At 48.8% G+C, this 5,363-nt stretch overlaps 1 pseudogene across 1 annotated transcript; it reads left to right on the top strand.

Annotated features, from left to right (window-relative positions):
* The first annotated feature begins 572 nt into the window (after positions 1 to 572).
* On the top strand, positions 573 to 1,032 carry LOC311180752 (large ribosomal subunit protein uL24-like; annotated as a pseudogene). Its single transcript has one exon. The product of its transcript is annotated as a large ribosomal subunit protein uL24-like (transcript).
* Positions 1,033 to 5,363: the final 4,331 nt, after the last annotated feature.

A 5,363-nucleotide genomic window follows, 5' to 3' on the forward strand; every position in this document is an offset into this window, starting at 1 on the left:
AGGGTCTCAAAATATTAAAAATCCATCTACCCCATGATGCAGCAGTTCTCGCAGAAAGTGGTCACTAGATGACAGGGACACGGGCCCCTCGGCCCTCCCGCAGCACCCCTGACCACCGCCCGGGCAGGGAAGCAGCCGAAGTGCCCTGGGCGCATCAGCGGGCGAGACGACGTGGCTTATGCCCACGCTGGACTACGCTCAGGTGATATGTCTAGAAGGTAGAATCTTGCCATTTGCAAACACCGACAGAACTGGAGGGGGTTGAGCTCCGTGAAATAAGTCAGACAAATACCAGATGATTTCACCCATGCTGAGTATCAAGAAACAAAGGGACAGACAAAAGTAAACCGGAACAAAAGCAGAGCCCTGACCACGGGACTGAGCCCAGCAGGGGAGGAAGATGAGGGTGGGGAGCAGAGGGGGGAGGCGCCCCATGGACTGTGGGTGCTCTGGTGGTGGCTGTGTGTGGTGCGGTGGCTTCTAAGAGGTGTGTACCTGGACCTCCCAACCAGATGCAGTGTTGTAAGTCTATGTTCCCGCCATTGAAAAAAAAAAACATAGTTTAGCTTTTCCCTTTTGGGGCCAACGCTGAAGCACCGGCGGCCAAAATGAAGTTCAATCCCTTTGTGACTTCTGACCGGAGCAAGAATCGTAAAAGGCATTTCAGTGCGCCTTCCCACATTCGTAGGAAGATCATGTCTTCCCCTCTTTCCAAAGAGCTGAGGCAGAAGTACAATGTCCGATCCGTGCCCATTCGGAAGGATGATGAAGTTCGGGGACATTGTAAAGGACAGCAGATTGGCAAAGTAGCCCAGGTTTACTGGAAGAACCATGGCGTCTACATTGAGAGAGCGCAGCGGGAGAAGGCAAATGGCGCAACCGTTCATGCGGGCACTCACCCCAGGAAGGTGGTGATCACTAAAGTGGGACAAAGACCGCAAAAAGATCCTAGAATGCAAAGCCAAATCTCGCCAAGTGGGAAAGGAAAAGGGCACATACAAGGAAGAAACAATTGAGAAGATGCAGGAATAAAATAGTCTCATATACAGCTTTCATTAAAAACGGCTAAAATGAAAAAAAATCTATATATAGTTTAACAACAAAATAAAAGGTTTGACTATGTCTCCGGCACTGGCTGGAACTGGTGCTTTTGTTCTAGAGTCTCCCTCTCCGCGTGCCCGCCGTTCCAACTCCGCGCACTCACGTGCCAGCCGTCCGTGTCATGCAGCGACCATGTGGCCCTCGGCGCTCTGGGCTGTGTGCGGCAACATGCACGAATAGCTGATGGCGATGCAAGTTCACCAGTCATTCTGGGGGGTCACTTCCCCTGTTCTAGTGGGGGGTGGCCTATGGCCTGTCATGCAAGATCTCCCTGAGCGGGGCGGCGGGGAGTGGCCCTGACAGTACTGGCATCTGCCGGCCACCCAGGGAAAGACAGACAGGCTCTCAGACACCTGTCATTTCAGCTTATTTGCATCTTCAAATAACAACTGAGAGTAATGTTAAAATTAGACCGTACTAAAGGCAGTTGGAGTTGAGGAAATTAGTTGAATGCTTCCTCGGTAATTGTCGGTGAGGATGTGAAGGGTGTGCTGTACCTGAGAGAAGCTGATAATAAACAACTCTGGGAGCCAGAAATAAACACCAGCACTTCTCTTCCCTCTGCAGAGCTCCTCTGCATGTCTGTGTGGCTCTTGTCTCTGCTCTTTTACATTTGCTTCTGAGGACAGAAGGGAAGGCGACCCTTGTGGCCCCTGACCTACGACAGAAGGGAGTCCCTGGCCAGGGCAGGTCCTGCGCTGTTTACTGACTTCTCCACGTAGGCAGAGGAGCCGGGTGCCCCACCACCTTGGCATGAAGTAGGGATGTCAAGACATGCACATTTATAACAACAGGTCAAGATAGAAAGTGACCGAAACCCAGAATGGGTCTGCAGAAAAGCAATTGCGTTTCCTAGGGTAGGCGTCCTCGGGAGGGGTCTGCAAAGCTGGGCACGGATTAGACCTCGGTTTTGCGCATAACAACGAGCGGGCCAATCACTGGCTCGGAAATAAGAATCGAACAAAAGAGGAAAATGGGGCATGAGGCCCTGAGTGCGGGGCTGAGTCATGTAAGGCTGCATTGACAGGCAGTGTCTGAGTGAGTGACGACTCTAGGGCTGGCATGGGGAAGGTCTATGACAGCAGAGCCCAGGATGGCTCGGAGTAACGAGGAGAAAGGGGTGATAACAGTTGAAAGGAGGCAGGAGGCTAGAGATAGAAGGTCCTGTGAGGACGAGGTGTTTGCTCCCAGAATATTCAGCCCCCTACAGCAACCAGAGGCTCCCCGCTGCCAACGTCATACTGTGTTGAACCTCTTGGCCATCTCTCTGAGTACCCCATGATCGTCTCCAGCCTCCCACCCACCTTTTCCCTCTGTGCTTCACAACACAGTTCCCTCAACACCCATCACTTCAGATCCGGTCTGCATCTCCCACCTCCACGTTCTGGAGCTGACTGTAGCTGCAGCCTCCTGCCCTTCCTGCCCCAGTCCCAATCACCAAGCTCACATCTTCTAGAAGATTCTATCTCTAAATGCTAAGGCAGGCGGGGAGCGATCCTTGACAACCCCAAGGGGTGAGACCTGAAATCCTGGCTTTGTTGCTGCTGGGGAAAGGCGTGCAGGACACAGGCATGTGTGTGCAGGGAAGGTGAGCTTGAGGAGGCACAGTTCACCCCGTGGGGACAGTACCGAGGGGTGCGGCTCAAGTGTGCTTTACCTTCTCCCCACTCCTCAGCCCCACCCCAAATGGACTGCTCCTAATGTTGTGCTGCCAGGAACTGCAGCTCATCACTGTTGGGTTCAGCAGATGTCAAAGTGACAGGAAAATTGTACCACATTCTCCAAAAAGGCCCCCTGGCAGGATGTTGAGCGAGGGCGACTGATCTGGTTAGATTGTGCTGTGTCATTTCGAGGGAAGACAGAGGAGCCAGGAGAATGGAGAAGAAGCAAAGGTAGTAGAGGGGGAGCAAGCACCCTTCCCCCATGGATGTGGGTGCTGGGGCTCTAGACTGGGCTTCACTGAACAGGAGGGCAGGGACCCAGCCAGCCAGCAGTCCCCAAGAGACCGTGTGAATGGGAAGCACTTGCTCCGTCTCATCAGTGGCAAGAATTGTCCGGGGAGGCCCAGTGGCGGGAGAGCTCTGCATGGACACTGCAACCTGACAGGGTTGACGCACTACATGGGAGCCGGGGAGCGCCAGCTTCAAATAAGTCAACTGTGCTAGGAGGTGGTGTCCGGAGGGCACAGTCTGGGATGCACCTACTCTCCAGGCCAGGAAAGACGGCGCCCGGCACAGGCAGCGTCCACAGGGCAGCACAGTGTGGGGGGGAGGAGGGAGTCACATCCCCCTGAAGGCTAAACAAAAAGAGGTCCCGAGGGGAGGAGACTGGGGACAGGACCTGGTCTAGGGTGAGGCAGGATTCCATGAGTGGGGCCGGCAGGAGGAAAGCGGGCGGGGAGGGCGTGAGCAGGAGAGGGAGGGAGAGAGGCTCTAACAAAAAGCAAGACCTAAGAAGGCAGGGAATAGGGGGCATCCATGCCCACTCGCTCAGCAAACCCCAGGTTAGGGGGCTTGTAGGGAGTCACTCTTTTCCCTCTCAACCTATTCACTGGGAAGTATTATCTGGAAAGGAGAGGTTTGGCCTAAAATTCTTGTTCAGAGGCGAGCAGGGGAAACCGCGTCATGTCCCTACTCCACTGTGGCTCTACACTGGGGCTGTGGTGTAAATCCCAGGGAAGAGAGTTAGGTTTGTGAGAAAGAAAAGAGATAATCACTCCGCTGAAATAAAGGAGATTTGGGGAGGACGGTGAGGGAGGCCTTGGTGAGACTTCCATGGAGGCCTTGCAGAACCCCCACACATTCCTGGCTGTAAACTGGGTGGGAGGAACGGCAAAGAGTAGGACCGGATTCCTAATAAGAGTGAAAATAGATGAAACAGAGATCACAAGTACTATATCAAAGAGCAATGAAACTAGAAGCTGGTTTTTTGAGAAGATAAACAAAATACATAAACCTCTGGGTAGGCTAATAAAGAAATATTAATAACCAGAGTTAGAGATGAAATGGAAAAATTACCACAGATAGCATAGAAATCAATGAACCTAAGAGATTACTCTAAATCACTATATGCTAATAATCTGATAACCTTGAAGAAATGAACACCTTTTTAGAACAATGCAGTTTACAAGACGAAAGCAGGAAGATACACGAGAGTTGAAAAAATGGATCGCAATCATGGAAATTTAAACACTAATCAAAATCGCCCCCAAAACAAAGCTCAGGGCCACATGGCTTTACAAGCAAATACTGTCTGACCTCTGAAGAACTTAAGCCCATCTTGCTCAAATTCCTTATAAAAATCCAAGAAAAGGAAATTATCCTTAGTACATCTTATGATGCTGGAATTACCCTAACACCAAAGCCAAAGAGAGCGGAAGAAAATTACATACCAATATCCCCTATGAGTATTGATGTGAAACTCTCCAACAAAATTCTAGGAAATCAAATTCACCAAAACATTACAAGGATTATGTATCCTTGTGGGATTTATACCTGGGGTGCAAGGATAGTTTAATATGCCTGCTTAATCAATGTAATACATTACATCAACAGAAAAGATAAAAATCACAAGATGCTATTAACAGATGTGGAAGAAACATTTGACAAATTTCAGCACCCATTTACAATAATACCTCTAAAGACGGTGGGAATAGAAGGTACCTACATCATCACAATAAAGATCACATATCACTAACTTACAGGCACGCATTAATTAATGGTGAAAAACAAAGTTTTCCCTTAAGCTCAAGAACAAACAAGGATCCCCACCATCACATTTTTGCTAAGGTGATCAGACAAAAAGAGGGAATAAAGAGGATCCAGGTTGGAGTGAAGTTGTGAGGTTGTCATTATTTGCCATATGAGACTCCACATAGGAAACCCTAGCGACTCCATGCAAAAGCTTTAAAAAAAAAAAAACAACAATAATAAATATAGCAAAGAGAGATTTTACAAAATTAACGTGTGAAAATCTATTGCATTTTTATGTACAAATCATGAGAAAAAGAAATTAAGAAAATAATTCCATTCACAATCCCATCAAAAAGAATCAAATACTGAGCAATATTACATTGCATTGTGTATATGTACCACATCTTCTTGATCTAGTCATCTATTTTTGGATATTTGGATTGTTTCCATAGCTTAGCTATTGTAAATAGTGCTGCTATGGTGGAATATTACTCAGCAATCAAAAAAGATAAACTCATGCAATTTGCAGCAACATGGATGGCGCTGGAAGGGATCATGCTCAGCGAAATA

The sequence above is a fragment of the Talpa europaea genome (assembly GCF_964194135.1).
Source record: "Talpa europaea genome assembly, chromosome: 12".
In the NCBI taxonomy this organism is placed as follows: domain Eukaryota; kingdom Metazoa; phylum Chordata; class Mammalia; order Eulipotyphla; family Talpidae; genus Talpa; species Talpa europaea.